This window comes from Aotus nancymaae, unplaced genomic scaffold (genome assembly GCF_030222135.1).
Source record: "Aotus nancymaae isolate 86718 unplaced genomic scaffold, 86718_ANA_hifiasm-v0.15.2.pri h1tg000286l, whole genome shotgun sequence".
Lineage (NCBI taxonomy): Eukaryota > Metazoa > Chordata > Mammalia > Primates > Aotidae > Aotus > Aotus nancymaae.
The window spans coordinates 612379-639745 of record NW_026988701.1 but is presented as its reverse complement, the minus strand read 5'-3'; the positions used below and the strand labels follow the sequence as shown (position 1 = coordinate 639745).

Here is a 27367-nt window from a genome sequence, read left to right as displayed (position 1 = left end):
GTCCACATCACACCAGGACACAGAGGAGAGGCCCCATGTGAAGGGGTCCACGCCACACCAGGATATAGAGGGAGGACTGGCCCTGTATCCAGGAGTCCACGTCACATCAGCACACAGAGGGAGGACAAGCCCCATGTTGAGGGGTCCACGTCACACCAGCAAATAGTGGGAGGACGGCTGCGCCGTGTCCAGACGTCCACATCACAGGAACACAAACAGTGAGGACAGGCCCAATGTCCAGGGGTCCACGTCACACCAGGACATAGAGGGAAGACAGGCCCCGTGTCGAGGGGTCCACATCACACCAGGACACAGAGGGAGGACAGGCGCCATGTCCATGGGTTCACGTCACACCAGGACACAGAGGGAGAACAGGTCCCGTGTTCAGGGGTCCACATCACACCAGGACACAGACGGAGGACAGGCCAGGTGTTCAGGAGTCCACATCACAGCAGGACATAGAGGGAGAAAGGGTGGTCCCTATGTCCACATGTCCACATGACACCAGGACACAGAGGGAGGAGAGACCCCATGTCCAGGGGTCTACCTCTCACCAGGATATAGAGGGAGGACAGGCCTTGTATCCAGGCATCCACGTCATACCAGGACACGGAGGGAGGACAAGCCCCATGTCAAGAGGTCCACCTCACATCAGGATATAGAAAGGGAAGGCTGGGCCCTGTTTCCACATGTCCACATCATACCAGGACACACAGGGAAGACAGGCCCCATGTCCAGGGATCCACGTCACACGAGGACACAGTGGGAGGACACGACGCATGTCCACGGGTTCACGTCACACCAGGACATAGAGGGAGGAAAGCTGGGCCCTGTGTCCACACGTCCACATCACACCAGGACACAGAGGGAGGACAGGCCCCGTGTCCAGGCGTGCACGTCAAACCAGGACATAGAAGGAGGACAGACCAGGTGTCCAGGGGTCTACATCACACCAGGACACAGAGGGAGAACAGGCCCCGTGTCCAGGGGTCCACATCACACCAGGACACCGAGGCAGGACAGGCCCCATATCCAGGGGTCCACATCACACCAAGACACAGAGGGAGGGCAGGCCCCATGTCCAGGGTTTCATGACACACCAGGATATAGAGGGAGGAACTTTGGTCCCTGTGTCCAGGGGCGAATGTCACACCAGGACTCAGAGGAAGGACAGGAACTGTGTCCAGGGTTCCACATCACACCAGGACACAGTGGGAGGACAGGACCCATGTCCAGGGGTCCACGTCACACGAGGAAATAGATGGAGGAAGGCAGCGCCCTGTGTCCACACATCCACATCACAGCAAGACACAGTGAGGACAGGACCCATATCCAGGGGTCCATGTCACACCGGGACATACGAGGAGGACAGGCCCTGTGTCCAGGGGTTCACATCACACCAGGACACAGAGGGAGGACAGGCCCTGTGTCCAGGGGTGATTGTTAAACCAGGAGACAGAGGAAGGAGAGGCCTCGTGTCCAGGGGTACACATCACACTAGTACACAGAGGCAGTACAGGCCCCGTGTCCAAGGATCCACCTCACACCAGGACACAGAGGGAGGACAGGCCCCATGTCCAGGGGTCCACATCACACCAGGACACAGAGGGAAGACAGACCAGGTGTTCACGGGTCCACATCACACCAGGGCATAGAGGGAGGAAGGGTGGGCCCTCTGTCCACATGTCCACATCACACCAGGACACAGAGGGATGAGAGGCCCCATGTCCTGGGGTCCACGTCACAGCAGGACACGGAGGGAGGACAGGCCCCATGTCCAGGGATCCACATCACACCAAGACACAGAGGGAGGGCAGGCCCTATGTCCACAGGTTCACGTCACACCAGGATATAGAGGGAGGAAGTCTGGCCCCTGTTTCCACACGTCCACACCACACCGGGACACAGAGGGAGGACAGGCCCTGTGTCCTGGTGTGAATCTCACACTAGGACACAGAGGAAGGACAGGACCTGTGTCCAGGGTCCCACATCACACCAGGACACAGTGGGAGGACAGGCCCTGGGTCCAGGTGTGAATCTCACAGCATGACACAGTGGGAGGACAGGCCCCACTTCAAGAGTTCCACACCCACCTGACGAACGCGATGAAACCTCGTCTCTACTAAAAATGAAAAAAACAAAACAAAACAAAACAAAACAAAAAAACTGGCCCGGCATGGTATTTGGTGCCTGTGGTCCCAGCTACTCAGGAGGCTGAGGAAGGAGAGTCGTTTGCACCTGGGAGGCGGAGGGTGCAGTGAGCCCAGATCACACCACTGCACTCCAGCCTGGGTGACAGAGGAAGACTCGGTCTCAAAAAGTCAATTTGTGGCCGGGTGCAGTGGCTCACACCTGTAATCCCAGCACTTTAGGAGGCTGAGGCAGGTGGGTCACAAGGTCAGGAGGTCAAGACCAGCGTGGCCAAAATGATGAAAGCTCGTCTCTACTAAAAATACAAAAAACTAGTCAGGCCCAGTGGCAGGTGCCCGTAATCCCAGTTACTGTGGAGGCTGAGGCAGGAGAATCGCTTGAATCTGGGAGGCAGAGGTTGCGGTGAGCCAAGATTGCGCCACTGCACTCCAGCCTGGGTGACAGAGGGAAACACCATCTCAAAAATATATATATATAATTAAATAAATAAATAAAAAATTTAAAAATTTTAAACCTTTTTACAAGGGGGTTGGGGGAACACATGTAGCCAGGAACAGACCTGTGGGGAAGCCGGGGCACCCTCTCTGGGTGCCTTCAGGACGCGGTGACCGTGGCCTGCAGCCTGCAGAGCGGGAGCTGGTCAGCTCACATCTCAGCCCTTCTGAGGCTGCTGTCTGGGCTCCCGGGTGCCTGCAACCCCGGTAAAATAACACAGACCCTGACGGGGGTGCTCATGGAGCCAGGAAGATGCTGCTCACATATCCCTTTTGGCCACGCCGGGCCATTTTTCCTTTTTGTTTTTAATTTTATTTTAAGTTCTGGGATACATGTGCACATCTTGCAGGATTGTTACAGAGGTATACACATGGCGTGGTACCTCCTAATGCTATCACTCCCCAATCCCCCCACTCCCTGTTATCCCTCCACTAACCCCCTGTTTTGTTGTATTTTGAGATGGAGTCTCGCTCTGTCACCCAAGCTGGAGTGCAGTGGCACAATCTCAGCTCACTGCAACCTCTGCCTCCCGGGTTCAAGCCATTCTCCTGCCTCAGCCTCCCAAGTAGCTAGGACTACAGGCACTCGCCACCACGCCAGACCAATTGTTGTATTTTTAGTAGAGGCAGAGTTTCACCACGTTGGCCAGGCTGGTCTCGAACTCCTGACTTCAGGTGATCCACCTGCCTCAGCCTCCCAAAGTGCTGGGATGACAGGCGTGACCCACTGCGCCCAGCCTAATTTTTTGTTGATTTTTCTTGAGACGGAGTCTCACTCTGTCGCCCAGGCTGGAGTGCAGCGGCACAATCTCAGCTCACTGCAACCTCTGCCTCCCAGGTTCAAGCAATTCTCCTGCCTCAGCCTCCCAAGTAGCTGGGATTACAGGCGCCCGCCACCAAGCCCGGCTAATTTTTGTATTTTTAGAGACAGGGTTTCACCGTATTGACCAGGCTGGTCTCGAACTCCTGACCTTGTGATCTGCCGGCCTCGGCCTCCCAAAGTGCTGGGATTACAGGTGTGAGCCCCCACGTCCGGCTCTGCTATGCAGATTTCTAAACCCATCACAGGAAGCAGTTCTCACTAGGAGCCACCCCCACCTCCACCTCGGCCTGCAGGAGAGCCGGGAGCTGCTGTTGTTCCAAACTCCACCTGCTGCAGGGATCACGGCAGCAGCCACACCCGGGGGTACCAGGTAAGCAAATGCAGGGTGAGGGTGAGGATCCCCCAGCCCTGGGAGAGACCTGTGGCCATCCTTCTCCCTCGTCACTCACCCCGCGGGGACACAGCATCTCCCCAAAGATGGTCTTGATGCAGGAGATCAGGTAGTCGTGCAGGTCCTCACTCAGCCCCTCGAAGTTCCTGCAGGCCAGGATGACCACCTCACAAGGGTGCCGCTCCAGCCACTCTGAGATCTCCGGGAGCGTGTCCTGCGGGGAGGGAGGGGCCGAGGCACAGTCCTTCATGAGTCCCACAGCTCAGGGAAGGCTGGGCTCCGTGGGTCACACCTGTCATTCCAGCGCTTTGGGAGGCCAAGGCGGGCGGATCACCTGAGGTCAGGAGTTCAAGACCAGCCTGGCCAACATGGCGAAACCCCGTCTATGCTAAAAACATACAAAAAAAATTAGCTGGGTGTGGTGGTGGGCGCCTGTAATCCCAGCTACTTGGGAGGCTGAGTCAAGAGAATTGCTTGAACCTGGGAGGTGGAGGCTGCAGCCAGCCATGTCGGCCAGGCACGTTGGCTCATAGCATAGCTGTAATCCCGGCACTTCAGGAGGCCGAGGGGGGACAGATCACCTAAGGTCAGGAGTTCAAGACCATCCTGGCCAACACGGCAAAACCTCTGTCTCTACTAAAAATACAAAAATTAGCCGGGCATGGTGGTATGCACCTGTAATCCCAGCTACTCAGCAGGCCGAGGCAGGAGAATTGCTTGAACCCACGAGGCGGAGGTTGCAGTGAGCCGAGATCAAGCCACTGCACTCCAGCTTGGGCAAAAGAGCAAAACTCTGTCTCAAAAAAGGAGAAAAGATGAGGCCAGAACAGTGGCAGTCCCAGTGCTTTGCGAGGAGGCTGAGGCCGATCCCAGAGAATTGGCTTCAGTCCAAGAGTTTGAAAAGAGCCTGGGCAACATGGCTACAAAAAAGAAGAATTAAAGAATTAGGTGTGGTGGTTCACACCTCTAGTCCAAGCTAGAGGTAGTTGGTAAGCTTAGACAGGTGGATCCTCCTGCAGACAGGAGGCTGCAGTGAGCCAACTCAGCCCGGCTCAGTGGCTCATGCCTGTCATCCCAGCACTTTGGGAGGCCCAGGCAGGCGAATCGCTTGAGGTCAGGAGTTCGAGACCAGCCTGGCCAACATGGTGAAACCCCGTCTCTACTGAAAATACAAAAATTAGCCGGGCGTGGTGGCTGGTGCCTGTAATCCCAGCTACTTGGGAGGCTGACGCAGGAGAATCTCTTGAAGTGGGAGGCGGAGGCTGCAGTGAGCCGAGATGGCGCCATTGCACCCCAGCCTGGCAAAAGAGAAAGACTGTCTCAAAAAAACAAAAAGTCCAGGAACCCTACCAAGCTCTGCGGGGGAAGGAGGAGGTGGGCAGGGCAGGAAGGGGCCAGCGTAGGGGGCAGAGCAAGTGGAGAAAGGGGGAGCTGGTCTGGGTGCTAGTGGTCACACCTACAATCCCAGCACTGTGGGAGGCCAAGGCGGGAGGACTGTGGGAGGCCAGAGGTGGGAGGACTGCATGAGCCCAGGAGCTCAAGACCCGCCTGGGCAACATGAGAAGAGCCCATCTCTACAAAAACCTGGAAAACGAGCCCAGTGTGGTGGTGTGTGCCTGCAGTCCCAGCTACTCAGGAGGCTGAGGCAGGCAGGTTGCTTCAGCCCAGGAGGCTGAGGCTGCAGTGAGCTACCATTACACCACCCTATGCCAGCCTGGGTGACAGAGCAAGACCCTGTCTCAAAAAAAGCAAGCATGTGGATGTGTGCACATGTGTGCATGTACGTGTGTGTGCATGAATATGTGTGTGTCTGTGTGGGTGTCTTTGCACATTTTTTTTTTGAGATGGAGTCCCGCTCTGTCGCCAAGGCTCGAGTGCAATGGCGCCATCTCCACTCACTGCAACCTCCCCCCGCCAGGTTCAAACTATTCTCCTGCCTCAGCCTCCCAAGTAGCTGGGACTACAGGTGCGCGCCACACCACCCGGCTAATTTTTGTATTTTCAGTAGAGACGGGGTTTCGCCATGTTGGCCAGGCTGGTCTTCAACTCCCACCCTGGGGTGATCCACCTGCCTCAGCCTCCCACAGTGCTGGGATCACAGGTGTGAGCCTCAGCTCCTGGTCTCTCTGCCCGATTCTGTGTGCACATGTGTGTCTGTCTTCATGCGTGTGTCTCTGCACACACACCTGTCTATATGCACGTGTGTGTGTGTGCAGGCATGTCTGTGTTTCTGCACAAATGTCCACTTGTCTGTGCACACCTCGACCGGAAGCCACTTCACAGGCAGACTTGTGATGTCTGGAAACTCCAGGGAATGAGTCAGATACAGCAGGTGCAGAGTAAGTGAGGGGGATGGTGTGGGACAATGCCTTTGCACCGAGGCCTCTGGGTGCCTGCCATGGTGTCACAGGGAGCCACAGGCAGGCCTTAGGACAGTGACTTCTCACGTTCAGATTTTAGAAGCCCCTCTGGCATCCAGGAACAGAACACATTGAAAAAAGCCTGGACTGGGGTCAGGGAGATAACTGACTCCGTTGTGCAAAAGACCAAGAGGGCTGGACACGGACGCTCACGCCTGTCATCCTGGCACTTTGGGAGGCCGAGGCGGGCAGATCCCCTGAGCTTAGCAGTTTGAGACCAGCTGGGTCAAGCTGGAGAAACCCCATCTCTATTAAAAATACAAAAGTTAGCTGGGCATGATGGCGGGCACCTGTAATCCCAGCTACTCGGGAGGCTGAGGCGGAAGAATCGCTTGAACCCGGGAGGCGGAGGTTGCAGTGAGCCGAGATGGTGCAACTGCTTTCCAGCCTGGGCAACAGAGCAAGACTCCGTCTCAAAAAAAAAAGTGCAGACAGCCTGACAAAGCCCGGGGGACGAGAGGTAGCCAAAGTAACTGGTGAAAAATGCAGGAGAAACCCAAGCAAGCTCAGAAACGCACACTGGTGCAGAAGTCCCCGTAAGCCAGGTACAGTGGCTCACGCCTATAATCCTAGGACTTTGGGAGGCCAAGGTGGATGGATCACGAGGTCAGGAGATCAAGACCATCCTGGCTAATACCGTAAAAACCCATCTCTACTAAAAATACAAAAAATTAGCCCGGCGTGGTGGTGCATGCTTATAATCCCAGCTACTCCAGAGGCTGAGGCAGGAGAATTGCTTGAAGAGGAAGGAAGACGTTGCAGTGAGCTGAGATTGCGCCACTGTACTGCAGCCTGGGCGACAGAGCAAGACTCTGTCTCAAAAAAGTAGAAGGAAAACAAAAAGAAATGAAGAAATTCACATCGGTCAAGAACCCCCCGAATGCCAGGTGTGGTGGCTCACGCCTGTAATCCCAGCATTTTGAGAGGCTGAGGCAGGCGGATCACCTGAGGTCAAGAGTTCGAGACCAGCCTGGCCAACCTGGTGAAACCCCATCTCTACTAAAAATATGAAAATTAGCCAGGTGTGGTGGTGGGTGCCTGTAATCCCGGGTACTTGGGAGGGTGAAGCAGGAGAATCGTTTGAACCTGGTGGGCGGAGGATGTAGTGAGCCGAGATTGAGCCACTGCACTCCAGCCTGGGTGACAGAGCGACACTCCATCTCCAAAAGAAAAAAATGTAAGTGCTCCTAACAGATCAGCAGACGTCAGCAACTCCTGGTCTCTTGTCTGGCCCTGAAGCTGACATCGTCATCCCACTAAAGGTCAGGAACCTCCTGTCCCCATGGCAGTCTGGTTCCCCATGGGAGGCCGGTCACCTCCTGAGCGCTCCCCGGGCATCCCCCCAGCCTGGTCGTACCTCCACCAGTGCCATGGTGTATACCATGTGAACAAACTGCAGGTTCTTCTCAGAGCCGTCCAGCATGAGGGCAATCTGCAAGTCTAAGTATCGCACGCCAGCATCCAGCTGCTTCGTGATGTCCAGCACCTGTGGGCAGAGGGGCTGTCACATGTTGCACAGGCTGGTTTCTTTTATTTTCTTCAGATGGAGTCTGGCTCTCTCATCCAGGCTGGATTGCAGTGGCATGATCTCGGCTCCATGCAACCTCCACCCTCCAGGTTCAAGCGATTCTCCTGCCTCACCCTCCCGAGTAGCTGGGATTACAGGCACCTGCCACCACGCCTGGCTAATTTTTCTATTTTTAATAGAGACGGGGTTTCGCCGTGTTGGTCAGGCTGGTCTCGAACTTCTGACCTCAAGTGATCCACCTGCCTCGGCCTCCCAAAGTACTGGGATTACAGACATGAACCTCCATGTGTGGCTAGGAGTGGCAAAATTATTAACATAAAAAGGTGAAAGAGGGGCTGGGTGCGACGGCTCAGGCCTGTAATCCCAGCACTTTGGGAGGCCGAGGTGGGTGGATCACGAGGTCAGAAGTTCAAGACCAGCCTGGCCAACATGAAGAAACCCCGTCTCTACAAAAATACAAAAAACAACCACGTGTGGTGGTGGATGCCTGTAATTCCAGATACTCGGGAGGCTGAGGCAGGAGAATCACTTGAACCCAGGAGGCGGAGGTTGTAGCGAGCAATGGCACTCCAGCCTACAGACAGAGAGAGACTCCGTCTCCAAAAGAAACAAAAAAGTTGAAAAAGTGTCGTGCTATATCCTCTACACAAAATATTAATTTAAAAAGCCAAAACAGGCCGGGTACCATGACTCACGCCTGTAATCCCAGCACTTTGGGAGGCCGAGGTTGGAGGATCACCTGAGGTCAGGAGTTCGAGACCAGCCTGGGCAACATAGCAAAACTCCGTCTGTATAAAAAAAAAAAAATTTTAAATTAAAGAAAGGTAGCCAGGCATGATGGCACATGCCCATAATCCCAGCTACTCAGGAGGCTGAGGCAGGAGGATCGTGTCAACTGGGAAGGTGGAGGCTGCAGTGAGCTCTGATCGCACCATGCACTCCAGCCTGGATGACAGAACAAGGTCATATTCCCAAGAAAATAAATGCAGGCTGGGTGCAGTGGCTCACATCTGTAATCCTGGCACTTTGGGAGGACGAGGCGGGTGGATCACATGAGGTCAGGAGTTCAAAATCAGCCTTGTCAACATGCTAAAACCCAATCTATACTAAAAATACCAAAAGAATGCTAGGTGGGCATGGTGGTGGGCACCTGTAGTCCCAGCTACTCAGGAGGCTGACATAGGAGAGAACCACTTGAACCTGGGAGGCGGAGGTTACAGTGAGCTGAGATCGTGCCATTGCACTCCCGCCTGGGGAACGGAGCAATATTCCATCTCAGAAGAAAAATAAATAAACAAATAAAAATGCAAGAAAGAAAAGAGGCCAGGTGCCGTGGCTCATGTCTGTAATCCCAGGACCTTTGGGAGGCTGAGGTTGGTGGATCATGAGGTCAGGATTTCGAGACCAGCCTGGGCAAGATGGTGAAACTCTGTCTCTACTAAAAAATACAAAAATCAGCCGGGTGTGGTGGTGCACGCCTGCAATCCAGGCTACTTGGGAGGCTGAGGCACATAACTGCTTGAACCCAGGAGGCGGAGGTTGCACTGAGCTGAGATCGAGCCACTACACTCCAGCCTGGGCCACAGAGCGAAATTCCATCTCGAAAACAACTTAACATAATACAACGTAGCAACATGATGACCCACTCTTCTTCCTTTGGGGAGGGGGCTCTGGGTGGGCAGAGGTTCTGTGTTTAATCCTGTCTCCCTGCAAATGTGCAGCCACACTCTGCCTCCGGAGCTCCTGGGGACTCACTGAGACCTTACCTGAGTGACGGAGCATTTCGGCATCACGGGCTGCAGACCCTACCTGGGTAATGACAATATCAGCAACACTCACACCCTACCTGGGAGAGGGACCATGTCAGCATCACTGACACCCTACCTGGAAGAGAGACCATGACAGCATGACTCACACCCTACCTGGGAGAGGGACCATGTCAGCATCACTCAGTCCCGACCTGGGACAGGGAGCATCACAGCATCACTAACACCCTACCTGGGACAGGGACCATGTCAGCATGACTCACACCCGACCTGGGAGATGGACCATGTCAGCATCACTCAGTCCCGACCTGGGACAGGGAGCATCACAGCATCCCTAACACCCTACCTGGGAGTGGGACCATGTCAGCACGACTCACACCCTACCTGGAAGAGGGACCACGTCAGCATCACTCACATCCTACGCATATCAGCGTCACTAACACCCTTCGTGGGAGAGTGAGCATCTCAGCATCACTCAGTCCACACTTGGGACAGAAACCATGTCAGCGTCACTCACACCCTACCTGGGAGAAGGACCATGTCAGCATCACTGACACCCTACCTGGGACAGGGAGCATCTCAGCACCACTGACACCCTACCTGGGGCAGGGAGCATCTCAGCATCACTCACACCCTACCTGTGAGAGGGAGCATCTCAGTATTACTGGCACCCTACCTGGGAGAGGAACCATGTCAGCATCACTCAGTCCCTACCTGGGACAGGGAACACCTCAGTATCAGTGACACCCTACATGGGAGAGGGACCATGTCAGCATCACTGACACCCTACCTGGGAGAGGGACCATGTCAGCATCACTGACACCCTATGTGGGACAGGGAGCATCTAAGAATCACTGACACACTACCTGGGACAGGGAGAATCTTAGCATCACTGACACCCTACGTGGGACAGGGAGCATCTCAGCATCACTGACACCCTACCTGGGACAAGGAGCATCTCAATATCACTCACACCCTACCTGGGACAGGGACCATCTCAGCATTACTCACACCCTACCTGGGAGAGGGACTGTGGCAGCATCACTCAGTCCCTTCTTGGGACAGGGAGTATCTCAATATCACTCACACCCTACCTGGGAGACGGACTATGTCAGCATCACAGAGTCCCGACCTGGGTCAGGGAGCATCTCAGCATCACTGACACCCTACCTGGGACAGGGAGCATCTCAGCATCACTGACACACTACCTGGGACAGGGAGAATCTCAGCATCGCTGACACACTACCTGGGACAGGGAGAATCTCAGCATCAAGGACACCCTACCTGGGACAAGGAGCATCTCAATATCACTCACACCCTACCTGGGACAGGGACCATCTCAGCATTACTCACACCCTACCTGGGAGAGGGACTGTGGCAGCATCACTCAGTCCTTTCCTGGGACAGGGAGTATCTCAATATCACTCACACCCTACCTGGGAGAGGCACTATGTCAGCATCACTCACTCCCTACCTGGCTCAGGGAGCATCTCAGCATCACTGACATCCTACCTGGGACAGGGAGCATCTCAGCATCACTGACACCCTACGTGGGACAGGGAGCATCTCAGCATCACTGACACCCTACCTGGGACATGGATCATATCAGCATCACTGACACCCTACCTGGGAGAGGGAGCATCTCAGCATCACTCACACCCTACCTGGGACAGGGACTGTGTCAGCATCACTCAGTCCCTACCTGGATCAGGGAGCATCTCAGCATCACTGACATCCTACCTGGGTCAGGGAGCATCTCAGCATCACTGACACCCTACCTGTGACAGGGAGCATCTAAGCATCACTGACACTCTACGTGGGGCAGGGATCATATCAGCATCACTTACACCCTACCTGGGAGAGGGAGCAACTCAGCATCACTCACATCCTACCTGGGAGAGGGACTGTGTCAGCATCACTCATACCCTATCTGGGAGAGGGGCCATGTCAGCATCACTCAGTCCCTACCTGGGAAAGGGAGTACATCAGCATCATGGGGTGCAGAGCCTACCTGGGTGACGGACCATTTCAGCACCACGGTGCACGTGATGCAGGGGAACGCCTTGTTGAGCAGCTGCAGCAGCCGGGACTCCTCCTGGGAAATGGGTGACTTCTTGTTGAGTCAGTACGTCATGGTGTCGTAGCTCCCTGCGGGCAGAGCACACGCAGGCACGTCACCCATCGGCCCCATCCCCGCCACCCGCTGTGCATCCCTCAGCATCACGTTTACAGCTCAGGCACAGGCATGGCGGGGCTGGGTGGATGCTGTCCCCAGAAACTCACGTCCACTGGAACCTCAGGACAAGACCTGTATGGAAACAGGGTCTCCTGGGATGTCATTAAGTTCAAGTGAGGTCATGCTTGAGTAGGGCACGTCACAAATCCAGAGACAGACAGCCTGGGCGCGGTGGCTCACACCTGTAATCCCAGCACTCTGGGAGACCGAGGCAGGTGGATCACAAGGTCGAGAGATTGAGACCATCCTGACCAACATGGTGAAACCCCGTCTCTATTAAAAGTACAAAAATTCGCTGGACGTGGTGGCGGGTGCCTGCAGTCCCAGCTACTCAGGGGGCTGAGGCAGGAGAATCACTTGAACCCAGGACGGGGTGGTCGCGGGGAGCTGAGATCGCACCATTGCACTGCAACCTGGGTGACAGAGCAAAACTCTGTCTCAAAAAAAAAAAAAAAACAGGAGGAAACAGAGACACAGAGAAGATCTCATGAAGATGGACGCAGAGCTGGAGTGATGGGGCCACGAGCCCAGGACACCTGGAGCCCCCAGGAGCTGTGAGAGGAGGGGAGCAGCCTCCCACCAGAGCCTCAGGAGGGGGTGTGGTCCTGCCCACAACTTGATGTCAGACTCCTGTATCCAGAGGTGGGAGAGAGTAAATTTCGGTCGTTTGTGGCCTCATAATGTGTGGTCACTGGTTACGGTGGCCGCAGGAAACACAGACCTTTAGGGGGACCTTTGTGCAGTCTGACCAAGGGCTGGGCACCTCCATTTCCTGCCTGTGAAACATAGGTGTTATTTCTTAAATATATATACACATTTAAATACATATAAACGTATGTTAAATATATGTATATAAATATATTTGAATATATGTATACGTAACATAAATATATATGAATACATGTACATATAACATACAAATATATGTACGTGAATGTGGGAACATATATACATATAATATGTAAACGTGTATATAAATATGCATGCTATCGGCATATAACATGCAAATATACATATAAACATATAAGATATATATAATTATATGTAAATAACATGTAAATATATATACATAAACACACCTATAAATATATACATATAAATATATACAAGTATATTCGCAGAGATAGAGTCTCACTATGTTGCCCAGGCTGGTCTCAAACTCCTGGGCTCAAGTGATCCTCCCGCCTCAGCCTCCCAAAGTGCGGGGATTAGAGGTGTGAGCCACCGCGCCGGGCCTGAATGTATTTTTAATTTCTGACCCTCAATGCCTATGGTTAAAGCCCCCAGCGTAAACATTGCACAGATGGACCACACCTTCAGCTGTAGGGAAAACGTGGAAACAGTCCAGGTGTCTGTTGACGGATGAGTAGATAAACAGTGTTGTCCCCTCGTGCTGTGGAACATTACTCAGCCATGAAAAAGGAACGAGGCTCTGACATAGGCTGCAACGTGGATGAACCTTGAGGATGTTAAGAAGCCAGATATGAAAGACCACATATCCTAAGATTACATTAACATAAAATGTGGAGAACAGAGAAATCCACAGTGACACAATGTGGATTTGTGGTTGACTGAGACTGGGGTGGCAATGCGAGAATAAGGAATTATTAGTTTGAGATGGAGTTTTGCTCTTGTTGACCAGGCTGGAGTGCAATGGGGCAATCTTGGCTCATCACAACCTCCGCCTCCCGGGTTGAAGTGATTCTCCTGCTTCAGTCTCCCGAGTAGCTGGGATTACAGGCATGGGCCACCACGCCTAGTCAATTTTGTGTTTTTAGTAGAGACGGGGTTTCTCCACGTTGATCAGGCTGGTCTCGAACTCCTGACCTCAGGTGACCCACCCGCCTCAGCCTCCCAAAGTGCTGGGATGACAGGCTGGGATCCACCATGCCTGGCTGCAGGTATGCCTTTATTAGCAGCGTGAGAACAGACCCACACAGTACACACGTGTATGTGTGTATATGCGTGGGCATGTGTGTATATGCATGTGTGGGCGTGTGCCTATGTGCACATGTGCATGTTTGTGCATACCTATGTGTGCCTGTGCATGCTATGTATTAAATGTGTGCATGTGTGCATGTGTACCTGTTTATGTGTGCCTGTGTGTATACATGTGTGCATGTGTACCTGTGTGGATATACATGTGAGTACATACATGTGTATACATATGTGCTCATTCGATGCACATGTACATGTGTGTGCTTGTGTACTTATGAGCATGTGTGCATACTTGTGTGTGTGCATATGTACATGAGCACAGGCATGCATATGTGCGTGTACTTGCATGCATGTGTTCGGATACTCATGCCTATGTGCATATGTGTATGTGTATATATATGTGTGCATATGAGCACACCTATCTGTGTGTATATACATGTGTATACATGTGTGCTCATGTGTGCATTCTTCTATGCACATGAGCCTGTGTCTGTGTGTGTGTATACGTGTGCAGGTACATATGTGCACATGTGCATGTGTGTGCATACCTGCGTGTGTGCGTGTATACATGTGAGTACCTGTGTGCACGTGTGTATGTGTGTGCACACCCATGCCTATGTGTGTATGTATATGCGCACGTGTGCACTGTGCATATATGTGTGTCCGCATCAGCGGGCTTTGTGGGATTTCCCTACACCCAGGATTGCTCCTACAGCTGGCACCTCCACTGGGGAACACAGGGGCAATAGCCCCTGCCCCTCCCACCCTCACCTGGGATGGAGAGGTGGTGGAGGGGCACATCCCAGCGCTGGGGACACAGCGCCGACATCCAGTCCTCATTCGCATTTCTGCAGCGCAGGCCTGAGAAGCTGCTGGAAGCACTCGCCTGACCGACCATCAGAGGTGAACCCTGGGAAGCAACCTGAGGAAGAAGAAGAGGAAAAGAGGTTTTCCGTGGTGAAATTTGTGCTGTTGGCAGGCACAGTGGCTCCTGTCTGTCATCCTAGCACTTTGGGAGGCCGAGGCGGGCGGATCACGAAGCTAGGAGTTCAAGACCAGCCTGGCCAACATGTTGAAACCCCATCTCTACTAAAAAATGCAAAAATTAGCTAAGTTCCTGCAGAAAGGGTACTCCCACTAGCCGTCGTGGCACGAAGAGTACAATGAACAAAGGAAAACATACACATTTCTCCCTGACACATTTGGGGTCGTCCTTACTGCTGTGTCTCATCTCCGTTGGCTGGAGCCAGACCTCACCATCTAAACTAAAACCCGACTGGCTGATAACTTAAGACTTTTCTAAACAGGTGAAAGCCATGCAGAGCAGGGACATGCCTGTGAGCACGTCCAGCACAGCTATCTCCGTTAAAATACAAGGACATAGAATGTACTACGTGCCTGTGAGCACGGCATGTCTAACAGCTACTTAGGATAGGGCTTCTAGCAAAAAGGCAAGAAGGCTTTTGAAGGAAGTGTTTAAAATGATTATTCCTAACATTTATGGATCTTTCCTAAACAAGAAACAAAACTTTGAGGAGGAATTCTTTTTTCCTTCCCACAGTTTAATTTGCAGGGCCCCGGTTGCAGAACCCAACAGTGTAGCAGAAGAGTTCTCTTTCCTTCCATGCATATGGAACTGAAAGAGAGAGAGAGGAGAGAGAGGGAGAGAGGGGAGAGAGAAAGAGAGAGAGAGAGAGACAGACAGACAGAGAGAGAGAGAGAGAGAGAAACAGGAGGTCCAGAGCCACCCAGGGCAACCCCCACCCCAACAAGGAGTTCACAAAGCCTCTTTCCTGGGGTGACTGCAGCATGTCTCTTGCCTTCTGGGGAGCCCCCACCCTGAGATCATACATTAAACCCTCCAGCCTAGGACAGTGAAAAGGTCCCCACAGGTGATTCCGTGGGGTCTCCCAGCTGTGGGGTCTACCAGGCACGGGGGCCTAAATTCTGGGTGTGTCAGAGCCACGTAACGCACTGCCTGGGGGGGCCCAGGTCCTGCACCTCCCAGCCTGGCCCCCACAGGGGCTCCGCCTCCATCTGTTGGGGTATCGAGCCCTGGTGTGGGAAATCTCTCTGATGAAGGTTCCCAGGCTTATAAAACAAGGAAACAAGGCCAGGCACGGTGCCTCACACCTGTAATCCCAGCACTCTGCGAGGCCGAGGCGGGCGGATCACGAGGTCAAGAGATCGAGACCAGCCTGGCCAACATGGTGAAACCCCGTCTCTAGTGAAAATACAAAAAACTTAGCTGGGCCTGGTGGTGAGCACCTGTTTTCCCAGCTACTCAGGAGGCTGAGGCAGAATTGCTTGAACCCGGGAGGCGGAAGTTTCAGTGAGCCAAGGTCACACCACTGTACTCCAGCCTGGCGCCTGGTGATGGAGTGAGACTCTGTCTCAAAAAAAAAAAAAAAAAAACATGGAAAACACGTTTTTGTGTTTTGTTCTGGTTTGAGATGACGTCTCGCTGTGTTGCCCAGGCTGGAGTGCAGTGGCACGATCTTGGGTTCCAGCGATCCTCCTGCCTCAGCCTCCCAAGTAGCTGGGATTACAGGTGCACACCACCACACCAGGCTATATTTTTTTTTTGTATTTTTAGTAGAAACGAGGTTTTGCACCATGTTGGCCAGGCTGGTCTTGAACTCGTGACCTCAGGTGATCTACCCACCTCAGCATCCCAAAGTGCTGGGATGACAGGCGTGAGGCAGCGCACCTGGACAGGGTTTCTCGTTATCAGAATCCCCCTATGTCTCTGTAGCCAGGAGCTCTTTTCTTCTCCCCTCCTCCTTTCTGGCCTAATCAACTCTGCTCCTTAAAACCACTCCACCTGCGTCCCGGTCATTTCACCTAAACTTGCTCATGCTCTGACCAGCGCGTGGTATTCCTAAGCCAACAGCACCACCTAGTGGAAACAGAAATCCTCTTCATAACACACATCGCCAGTCCTCTGCCATCCCCTTCATTCCCATCTCATACCGTTAAACGGGAGGGTCTGGCCACGCCGTGGCTCATGCCTGTCATCCCAGCACCTTGGGAGGCCGTGGTGGGCGGATCACGAGGTCAACAGTTTGACACCAGCCTGGCCAACATGGTGAAACCCCGTCTCTACTAAAAGTAGGAAAATTAGCCAGGCGTGGTGGCGGGCACCTGTAGACCCTGCTACTCGGGAGGCTGAGGCAGGAGAATGCCTTGAACCAGGGAGATGGAGGTTGCAGTGAGCCGAGATTGCACCACTGCACTCCAGCCTGGGGGACAGAGTGAGATTCTGTCTCAAAATAAAATAAAAAGTGTTACAGCTCTTTTAGAATTTGTCTAGCAGCCTTTCCGTTTTTTTGCCGGAAAGCCCCTAAAAAATTTATTTAAAAAAAAATAATAAAATAAAAAAATAAAATTAAATAAGGCCAGGCATGGTAGCGCACACCTGTAAACCCAGCATTTTGTGATGCCGAGGTAGGCAGATCACCTGAGGTCGGGAGTTCAAGACCGACCTAACCAACATGGAGAAACCCGTCCCTATAAAATAAAATAAAATTAAATTAAATTAAAATAAATCAGGCTCTAAGCTACTTCTCTGATGGGAGAGCTCTGCTTTCAACAGTTAGGAGGAAGATGGCTTCTGTAGCCACATTTGAGTCTCGATATTGTCCCATCAGCAGGAAAATTGCCATTCTGTTCCTACTTTTTTTTTTCTTTCTTTCTTTCTTTCTTTTAGAGATGCAGTCTTGCTCTGTTGCCCAGGCTGGAGTGCAGTGGTGCAATCTCAGCTCACTGCAACCTCTGCCTTCAGGTTCAGGCGATTCTCCTGCCTCAGCTTCCCAAGTAGCTAGGATTACAGGCACACGCAACCACGCCCAGCTAATTTTTGTATGTTTGGTAGAAAGAGGTTTCACCATGTTGGCCAGGCTGGTCTTCAACTTCCGACATCAGGTGATCCACCCATCTTGGCCTCCCATTGTGTTGGGATTACAGGCGTGAGCCACTGTGCTTGGTATTATGTAAGATTTTTAAGGACTAAATTAGCCTGTTGACAGTTTCAGATCTGAGGAATGTTCCAGATGGACCTGGGGTCTCCTCTCAGAAATGGGACCCAGAGGGGCAGGGCATAGTGGCTCACGCCTGTAATCCCAGCACTTTCAGAGGCCAAGGCCTGAGGTTAGGAGTTCAAGACCAGCCTGGCCAACATGGTGAAACTTCATCTCTACTAAAACTACAAAATGTAGCCGGGCATCGTGGCACATGCCTGTGATCCCAGGTTCTTGGGAGGCTGAGGGAGGAGAATCATTTGAAGCCGGAAGGCGGAGGTTGCAGTGAGCTGAGATCACGTCACTGCATTCCAGCCTGGCTGACAGAGGGAGACCCTGTCTCCAAAAAAAAAAAAAAAAAAAAAAAAAAAACGAAATGGGATGTGGAGGAAGGGAAGGAGCCCCCATCTCCTAGAGAAGAGGCTCACCTCAGCAGACTTCAAACTGCAAACCCACCTTGGGCCCCAAACACAGGGGAGTTAGGAATTAGTGCTCTTAGCTGGGTGCAGGTGCTCACGCCTGTAATGCCAGCACTTTGGGAGGTCGAGGCGGGTGGATCACGAGGTCAAGATATGGAGACCGTCCCGGTCAACATGGTGAAACCCTGTCTCTACTAAAAATACAAAAAGAAAATTAGCTGGACATGGTGGCGCGTGCCTGTAATCCCAGCTACTCAGGAGGCTGAGGCAGGAGAATTGCCTGAACCCAGGAGGCAGAGGTTGCAGTGAGCCGAGATCGTGCCATTGCACTTCAGCCTGGGTAACAAGAGCGAAACTCCGTCCCAAGGAAAAAAAAAAAAAAAAAGTTGCCTGAAGAGGTGCACACAGTCTGCGCTGCTGCCCTCCAGCTGGAAGGGATTCTCAGTTCTTTCCTATTGGCTGGAGCCCTTCACAGAATGTCCCCCACCCCTTCCAGTACCTGCTGCACTGCCCCTCCCCCTGGGGTCCTAAGTTCTAAACTGCTTTACTTTCAAATTTTACCGGACCTACCTGAACTCAGGAGAATCTGTTGAGGCAGGTCACTCTCTGGGTCCTGCTCTTGACTTTTCTCATCGTGGAAACTGTCAGACAGCGGTGATCAGCACCCAGCCTGAGGGGATGGCTTCAAATGGAGGTGAGTCTGTAGGGACAGGGGCATTATCCAAGTCTCTGTCACGTTTCAAATCCTTGGGAATTCAAATTTGACACTGCCCCAGGGACAGCTGATAGGGCTAGTGTCGAGGACGGAGGGAGCACTGGATGTCCCCAAAGACATCACACCTGGAGAGGGCCATGGCACCCTGAGTCTGTGGTTAGGGAGGACGGCTCCTTGGAGGTGGACCAAGATGCCTGGGGGAATACACCGTGTAGGGGAAAGGATGGAGTGGATGTACTGATTCTTTCTAGAGGGGGACAGGTCACGTCACCGTGTGTTTGTAGGGAGTGGTGGGATCGTGTTGTGCCGGTGGCCCAGTGAAGATGGCGGGCAAGCCTGAGCCCTGTGTTATGTCTTCGGGCAGCTGGACGGTGCCCTTCCATAGTGTTCAGAGGGATTTGGACTGGACTTTTCTAGATCTTAGGGAGGAGTGAGGAGAAGTCGTCTCAGCCAGAGACGACTGTTGGGTGTGATGGCTGGGACAGAGCATGCAGTGACAGCCTCTGGGTGGGCGAGCCTGGGGCTACTGTAACTGCCGCAGCCTCTCAGCTTGCTCCCCAGAGGTGGCTTCTCAGTCAGTTCAGGTACCTGTTGGCTTTAACAGGGGTGGGGGCAGTGGGGAAGTTCAGGCAACACGGCCTGGGCTTCCCAGGTTGTTCTGAATTGTTCGTCCTTTTGTGGAAGCGCAGGTCTTCAGACCCACTTCCTCTTGTCTGCTAGCTCACGGCCTGTCCTCTGCACTTTGTGTTTCTGTGGAGATCAACAATTTGCCTCTATTCCATGTCTACTACCTCATGAACAGGGGACAGGTGTGGACTCTTGCTGGTTCTCAGTGGAAAGGTCTGGAAAGACTGCTTTCCTTTTCAGTAGAGAAAGGAGAGTAGCACACAAAGAGGAAGATGGTCCTCTTATTATTATTATTCAAGTTAGGATGTGTGTCCTGACTGATGAGGTGCATGTGCTGTATCCCTGTTCCCCTTGACTGGAGACTGCATGAAGTCCTAGCGAACAGGGATGAGCTCCAGACAACTTTGCCACACCTGGCCTGTGGCCCAAGAACCTCTGGTTCTTGGTTGGTCACCCTATTCAGTTATTGGGAGCTCAAAGGAAAAGGACCAGAGATGGGCTCGTTGTCCCACGACCTACCGTAACATGACCAGCAGCTGTGAAAATCTCCAGACACCCCCCCTCCCCCCCGACAGCCCCACTGCTCACCGCTTGCTGGCTGTGCTCTAATCGTGTGCCGCTCTTGCTGGCTGTGCAATGACAGTATCTCAGGGAACTCCACCACTGCTTCTCAGACCTGCTCCCTGGCAACGGAGCTTCCTGAGTGGCAGCCAGGACCACCGAGCACTGAGGAAAGTGTCGCCTGACTCTGACCCATGTTTAGCACTTGCTGGGCATGGTGCCAGAACAATCAGTTGCACACTGGGTGTGATGCGTATGGGTTCTCTTCAGGGCTCACAGGGTGCTGGCTTGGGAGAGATTTCCATCCAGTGGTTTTCTTTCATTGTTTCTTTTTCAAGACGGAGTCTTGCTCTGTCACACAGGCTAGAATGCAGTGGTGCAATCTGGGTTAACTGCCAGGCTCTCTAGTGAAGGGACCCTCCTACGGAGGAACAGAGCATGCGATGCACAATCAGGGACACTTGCAAGCTGCAGTTTCCCTGTCACATGCCCTCAGTTGTACGACACCCCTCTGATTCCCCAGTGACTAGGGCAGACCTGGAGACCCCAGCTCATTCACCTCTTTCCTTCATCTCCACAGCATGCCCAGAGCTGGAACCGGGTGTCACCAAGAACCCTGGCGCCTCCATGCCAGTGTTCACGGCTCTGTCCTTTGCCACACCTGCTCCTGGCCCAGCAGATGGGCCGCAACTCGTGACGGCAGTGGTTCCTCCAGGCGGCCCTCCGGTGCTGTCTGCCTTCCCCAGGACCCCTCTGGTGGCAGGACAGGATGGCCAAGGCCTCATTTGGGCCCGGGCTTCCAACGTCCTTGTCCAGATGAAGACAGAAGTGGGGCCTGTGAAGGCCCCTCAGGCACAGACCTTGGTCCTACCTCAGGCTCCCCTCGTCTGGCAGGCTCCAGGTGCCATCTGTGAGGGAGTGGCATGTCCACTTCCCTCACCCCTGGCAGCTGTCCCTGTGGTGCCCGCTATGGCTGTCCACATCATTGGGGGCACCCAGGCCTGTGACGGAGGCTGGTCCCAGGGCCTTCCTCCTCCAGCACCACCACCTGCTCCCCAGCTGGGCCCCATCATGGCTCCAGGGAATGCTCGTCCATGGTCACAAGGGGTTCATGGAGAGGGCAGCCTGGCTCCCTCCCAGGCGAAGGCCCCGCCAGACAACTCCTGCAACCCCCAGAGCGTGTATGAGAACTTCCGACTCTGGCAGCACTACAAGCCCCTGGCCCGGAGGCACCTTCCCCAGAGTCCGAACACGGAAGCGCTTTCCTGTTTCTTCATGTGAGTGTCCTCGGGGCACCGGAGCTCACCCTGAAGCTCACCCATAAAGAGGCTGCTGGATGGACGGAAGGTCACGCTGTTCAGGGGAGCTTGCAGGGTAGTCTTGAAGGCGACAGGTTGAGCTATGGAAGGGCACATTTTCGGCAACATTCATCTGGCTGCCGCTCAGGACAGACTCTCAGGGCCCTCATCTCACCTGCCCCTCACTGTCCCGTGAGTCCAGCCAATCCTTACTGGGCAGGTATTTGCAGCTTTGCCCTCGATCCCTTCTAGAAAAAGGGACGACGTTCCTTCATTCAGAGGATGGTGAAGAGGTGACTTGAGCTCACACATGAGGCACACAGCACAGTGCCCGGCACATGCTGGGACACGTTACATGATAACTGTTAATGATTACTGTCCCTACTGCTATCGTTATCAGGACTAGGCTATCTAGGACAGTGTTCCCCAAAGCCACGGGCTCCAGTGATGGCTCTGAGGGCATCACGAGCCCAGCAGCCCAGGGCCACGGACTGTGGTGACTGAGGCAGCAATGCCAGCATCTGAGAGTTTGTCGATTCAGTCCCAGTTCTGCCTCTCTCCATCCTGCGGTGCCTCCGTGATCCTGTGTCCCCCGCTGATGAGCAAACCCGTACTCCACGGGAGCTTGAGCACATCCACCAGGCAACACACTAGCCACTCCCCTAGGCAAGTCCCCTGCCCAGGGTGTAGGTGTAAGGAGGCCCCATCTTTGTCCCAAAAAATCTTGCTGCCCCTGCATCCTGGAACTGGTTGCATTCTCCCTTGGAGCTGAGTCCCAGTGCACTGGGGACCCTGATTCGTGGAGTAGAGTTGCCCCAGGCTCACAGGCTTGGCGTGGAGTGGGCTTCAATGCCGTTCTGCTTTAGTTCTGCTTTCTACTCGTCTCCAGGACTCTGAGGCTGCATCCCCAGGGGCTGCCTTGCTCCAGAGTCTCCAGAAAGCTGGTTAAATGCTCAGTCCTGGGGCCTTGGAACCTGCATGTTAACCCTCGCTCCCCGGTCATTCTGTGTGTGCGCTGTCTCAGTCAGCTCGGGCTCCGCCATTACTAATCCTATAGACTGGGTGCTTTATCAGGACACACTCACGTCTCCCAGTTCCAGAGATCGGAAGTACCAGATCAAAGCAACAGCATATTGGTGTCCTGGGTGGAGAGGGCTGCCTCTGGCTGTGTCCTCTTGCGGGTGAGAGGGAGAGCCCTGGTGTCTCCTACTGCCCTTATCGGGGCTCGGATGCCATGATGGGAACTCACCCTCATGACCTGCTCTAACCCTGATTAACTCCAAGAACTGACACACCACGGACGGATTAGGGCTTCAGCACAGGAATGCCGGGGACACTCATGTTCCACACATAGTACTGAGTTCATTTGTCAACACTGTAACACTGAGGACTCGAGGGGCAGTTGGAGAGACCAGCCGGTGGCTTGTGTTGATGACTGATCTTGGGGGCATATCCTGCCCACGTGGGGGAGAACAGGACAGGGACAGATGGCAGGACATGTGTGGGGGGGACAGGGGCCGGGTGTTGGGACCAGTGGGCTTGGGACGGAGGGTGGGCTTATGGACTGGGACTGACTGCACTGCCTTACAGCCCAGTTCTCAGATCCCTGGCCCGGCGGAAGCCCACCATGATCCTGGAGGAGGGACTGTGGCGAGCCGTGCAGGAATGGCAGCACACGAGCACGTTTGACCGGATGATCTTCTACTAGATGGCGGGAAAGTGAGTCTGGGGTGCAGGGGCAGAGCCCACATGGCAGGGTGACAGAGGGTGACAGAAGCCGGATGGCCATGGTGGCTTCTCAGTGTGGAGCATGAGGAGGGTGAGGACAAACGAAGGCCCTCCTGGGCCCCTGACTCCCTCAGGAAGCTGCTCCTCCCTCCTGGAGTGCTCTGGGGTCTCTATCCGGCCCTGGTGGGAAGCCACGCCCTGCTTGGCCTCGGGCCAACCCCTGCCAGACACTAAGGGTCAGGGACGGAGGAGCCAGCATCACAGCCCAAAGGAGATCACTGCCAGCTGTGAGGATGGGGAGAAGGGGCGCTGGGGACTATAGACAGAGCGGGGTGCACTCTCTTCACAGCAGTGGCCAGAAGTCGGTTTTCGCCCATCCCAGCCTGGCCAGGATTGGAGAAACCTGCGCTGGGTCAGGGGAGACCTGCGTCCAGGACACCATGAGACCCATCTCTGGCCTGCCCGCCTTTGCTCCTCGTAGTCCCTTCCCTTAAGACAGAAAGATGGCAGCCTCAGGGGAAAGGGGCCCTGTCTTTTGCACCCAGCTTTTGCTTCCTCCCGACCGGGGTCTCCCACGCTTCATCTTCCTGGGTTATCCTTCAGGGACCCACAGTCCCAACCTCAGGACTCATGCAACTGGGCAACATCATGGACGCCTTCTGCCATAAACCCCACCCCTGGTGCCCTCCTGGGCCTCGTGGCCCTGACTTAAGTCAGAAAGCCCTGTTGATGCCATGGGCTCTGCAGGGGCCGGGTGAGGGAGGGAGAGCCCAGAACTCTGGGAGTAGTTCCCTCTGGGACTGGGGGATGGGCCCCAAGGAGGGCCTGGACAGCCTGCCTGAGGCATGCCTTCCCATCCCTGCCATCGGCTGCTGCCTGGTCCTGGGGGCAGAGGGCCTGGACCCTCTCAGGATGGCCTACACCTTCTTCACCCCAGGTTCCTGGAGTTTGAGGCTGAGGAGGAGATGCAGATTCAGAAGTCGCAGTGGATGAAGGGGCCCCAGTGCCTGCCTCCTCCAGCCCTGCCGAGGCTTGAACCTCAGGGACCGTCGGCCCCTGAGGTGGTCAAGCAGCCAGGTATGGCTTCCCACATTCCCACAGGAGCCACGGCAAAGTCCAGAGGGGCCGAGGGAGGCCACTGTCCCCACACCCCATGCCTCCCTTCAAGAGAGGGATTTGTTCCTTCCAACAAGACAGCTCAGGGGAGCTGGGGGGCTGGGCGGCCCGTGCTCATCAAGTGGGTATTCACCTGGTCAGGTTTCCTAGCTACTCTCTCCCCTCGCCATTCCAAAACTCAACAATCTGCCCAGGAAGCAGGGATGAGCGGGTGGAGTACTCAGCATATATCAGTGACTCCAAGCTTCCTCCAAAAGGATGCTGTCTCACATGTGCCCCTCCTGTGGCGTCTCTTCCAGGGGCGCTGTGGTTTAGGTGGTCCTGACCCAGCTGGGACCCACTTCAGCTCCCTGAGCCCTGCCCTCCCCTGTGTGATGCAGGCAGGAGGAGCAGCCCTCACCACGCCCATCCTCCTCCCTCCCTGCCTCAGTGTACCTTCCCAGCAAGGCCGGCCCCAAGGCCCCACCTGCCTGCCTGCCACCACCCAGGCCCCAGCGGCCAGCGGAGACCAAGGCCCACCTGACATCACCCAGGCCGCAGCAGCCAGCGGAGACCAAGGCCCCCGAGGAGATCCCCCCTGAAGTGGTGCAGGAGTATGTGGACATCGTACAGGAGCTGCTGGGGCCTCCCGTTGGGGCCATGGGGGAGCTCAACGGAGAATGGGAAGAGGGCGAAGTGGAGCAGGAAGGGGACGGGATGCTTCTAGACCCAGGTGTCCTGAGCTACGCTGACAATCTGTGTTCCCAGAAAGACTTCATCACCAAGGTGGGCTAGCCTCAAGTGCTGGAGTCTGCAGAATTCGAGGGGGTGGCACTCACAGGTCCTTGGAATTAAGCTCTGTTCCTTAGCTCCTCCGCAGTAGATGGCTGTGTGTGTTGCCATCGATTTGACTGTCTGCGTATGTGATTGTGTCTGTGTCTTTGTGTCTGTGATCGGTTACTCTGTGTCTGTGTGGGCGTGAGTGTGGAGTGTGGAAATTACTTGTGCCCATTTTCCTGTGCCATATGTGGGTCTCTTTGTGTGTCTGTGTGTGGTTTGTGTGTCTCTGTCTGCATGTGTGTACGCTACCAGGTCTATGGTCTGTGTGTGTAGCTGTGGTCGCCATGATATGAGACAGCTCCAGAAGGGTGGGGACGGGGCGCTCACTGCTTTCTGCATCTCCTCCAGGTGTCCTTGGCTCCAGGTTACTCCCTGCCCGGGAAGCTCACACCGTCTCCCTTCTGTTTCCAGGTGGAGGCCGTCATTCACCCCCGATTCCTGGAAGAATTGCTTTCCCCAGATCCACACATGGATTTCTTGGCCCTAAGCCAGGAGCTGGAGCAGGAGGAAGGACTCACCCTTGCCCAGGTAGAGCAGGGAGGGAGGGGAACCCAGGTACCCTGGGGGCAGGAGGGACCCGGCACATAAGCCCCACCTGATTGTCCACCCCACCCTGCGGGGGATGCTCGGCTTCTTGGGGAGCCACTCCGAGGCGGGGAGGTGCGGGTTCAGATGGAGTAGGATGGAGAGGAGCCAGGGAGGGGAGTCAGGATGCAAACTGCAGTGAGGCCCAGCGGGATGCCCAGCGGAGCCACACCCTCTGTCTTTGACAGGAAGCCCAGCTGCCTCAGGCTTCCCTGCCTGCCACCCAAGCGCCTTGGTCTTCACCACCCTGGGCCCTGTTCACACTTGAGGCAGAGCCAGTAAGTGCCCCCTTTACTCCCGCAGGTAGCAGAGAAGCACCTCCTATCCTTGAAGGAGGAACGGTGTGAGAGGGCAGTCCCTAGTCATGGCACCACCCAGCTGGACTCAATCTCTTCTAAGTCTGCAGCGGGCCAAGGAGCAGAGAGAGATGTGCCTGGCCTGCCCACCCCAGACGGCTGCCCGGGACGCTCAGAGACAAGGCAGTGTGTGCACTGGGATGGCCAGGTCCAAAAACCCTGTTGTGCTTTTGGAGAGGCTGGATTCTCACAGGCCGAGGGCTGCCCTGCCAAACTCTCCTTCCCAGGATCACAGACCCACCCCCCAGAGGGCTTCCCGGGACCCTCAGGGACGAGGCAGGGTGCGCACTGGGATGGTCAGGTCCATAAACCCTGTTGTGGTTTTGGAGAGACTGGATTCCCGCTGGCTGAGGGCTGCCCGGCCAGACTCTCCTCCCCAGGACCATAGACCCACCTGCCCAGGTGTGGGGACCAAGGACACCTGGGGTCTCCCTGGAGCCTCTGCTGTCAGGAGTCACGCAGGCTGTCTAAGGGGTCAAGTGAGGAGGAGAGGGAAATCCCTGGCATAGTTTCTGCCGTGGGTACCAACTACAGGCTGTGGCCCTGGAAGCTGTCCCAGAGCCCTGTCCCTGCCTCGGGCCTTCTCAGCCTAGAAGGGCGGGAACCCCAGGGCGCTCTTCAGTCCCAATCTGTAAAGAGAAGAGACCTCAGCCCAGCACCCGCTCCTGCCACCAAGTCCAAGAAGCGAGCTCTCTTCAGAGGCCCATCCCCTGTTCAGATGCCCCACCTAAGGCCTGGGCTCAGAGTCTCTGGGGCGCAGTCCCTGGCTTGGGGGCTGGGTGGCCCCTCGCAGTCTAAAAAGAGAAAGGGTGACCCCTTCTTCTCTAAGAGGAAGAAAATGCAGCATTGTAGTCAGTAGAGGGACAGGGCAGGCTCTCTGGTGCCAATCCCCAAGGGTGGGGCTCTCAACTCTCGGACCCTCAGGCCATCAGGTGCCTCAAAGCAAAGACTTCTCCCCCAGTGCTGATCTTGCTGGGCCTTAGCTTGATGGGGGAGGGTGGGGGAAGGAAGGGGCAGGAGGGAGGGGAGGGAGAGGGTGGCTCAACCGGAAGGGAGGGCCTAGGGGTAGGGGGCGGGGAGCAAAACCTTGGAGGGCTCATGTGTAAATCTGAATAAACACAGTTGTGTTGGAAATGCTCTCCGGGCTGCTGCCTCTGTCCTCAGGGCTGTGCTGCTCAGTGGAGGGGGTCTGTGAGGGAGTACAGAGGGCCTGGGAGATGCCAGGCACTGGGTACCCACGGGGGCCAGCCCCACGCCTTCCTCCAGGTGTAGGCTGCCCCTTCAGATGCTCCAGGAACTGACGGATGCTGAGGAGACCCTGATCCCTCCCACCAACCACTCACAAGGCCCTGACTGCTTTAGTTATCAGCATCCCTG

The 27367-nt window shown here is 54.8% G+C and overlaps 1 non-coding gene and 2 pseudogenes across 1 annotated transcript; 2 read left to right on the top strand and 1 right to left on the bottom strand.

Annotated features, from left to right (window-relative positions):
- The window catches only part of LOC135273146 (putative GTP-binding protein 6), a 35274-nt pseudogene extending 25677 nt beyond the window's left edge, over positions 1–9597 (bottom strand).
- Positions 9598–17029: 7432 nt separating this feature from the next.
- LOC135273153 (U7 small nuclear RNA) lies at positions 17030–17092 on the top strand. The gene has a single exon (XR_010340985.1). It is a non-coding gene; the product is annotated as a U7 small nuclear RNA (small nuclear RNA).
- A 1771-nt stretch (positions 17093–18863) lies between these two features.
- LOC135273138 (NUT family member 2G-like) lies at positions 18864–26849 on the top strand (annotated as a pseudogene).
- Positions 26850–27367: the final 518 nt, after the last annotated feature.